The sequence below is a fragment of the Echinops telfairi genome, unplaced genomic scaffold, assembly GCF_000313985.2.
Source record: "Echinops telfairi isolate 266 unplaced genomic scaffold, ASM31398v2 ScPeMD7_18;HRSCAF=68, whole genome shotgun sequence".
Lineage (NCBI taxonomy): Eukaryota > Metazoa > Chordata > Mammalia > Afrosoricida > Tenrecidae > Echinops > Echinops telfairi.
Genome location: NW_022103915.1, coordinates 94,276,051 through 94,276,989, shown reverse-complemented (window position 1 = coordinate 94,276,989; position 939 = coordinate 94,276,051).

Sequence of the window (939 nt, the reverse complement as noted above, 5' to 3'; positions counted from 1 at the left end):
CAGATTCAAAAAACTGCATTGAAAAGTCTGTATCAGCTCTAGCTTCTTGCATAGGGTGTTCCACTCTAGTTTCAGATATTAAGTTAAAGCAAATGTATTCATTTATCATCCTACTGTGATATACAAAAGGAATTCAGATCCCACAGATTACAGAATAAGACCAAAAAAAAAAAAAAAAAGGCAAGAAATACCTGAAAAAGAATTAAGTGTTAAGGGAAGCAGTATATGGACCCATGGTGCCTTCTGGGTGAGCATTGAGCTGTGAATCGTAAGGTGAGTCGTGCAAACCACCCAGTCACTCTGTATCCTATAAATGATTTAAAAGTTTGGAAACTGAAAGGGGCAGTTCTTTGTCCTATGGGGTCACTACGAGATAGAAACAATTAGATGACTGTGGGTTTTCCTTTTTGGCAAAGGTGGCTCTGTAACCTACAAAGACTGCAACCTGGATCCTGCGAAATCAACAGTTTGAGAAAACTGTGAAACAAAAAAGCAATAGACAAGCACATGTATGGAGGGAGTGGGGGCAATTTAGAGTGTTGAAAATGTAAGACTTCACAGTAATTGTCACAAATATTTTGAATATCTAGACTTGTCTTCCTTAAATTATGTAGTAAACATTTCAGAACCCATTTTAATACATAGACATCACTGGATAATTCATGTTAAATGTTTCAGTGGTGAGGTGACTCCAAGATTCCATATCAGAAAAACTCTTTCATTTTTTTAAAATCATTTTATTGGGGGCTCATACAACTCATCACAATACATAATCTATCCATTGTGTCAAGAACATTTGTACATATGTTGCCATCATCATTCTCAAAACATTTTCTTTCTACTTGAGCCCTTGGTATCAGCTCCTCATTTTTCACCTCCCTCCCATGAACCCTTGATAATTTATAAATTATTATTATTTTGTCATATCTTACACCATCC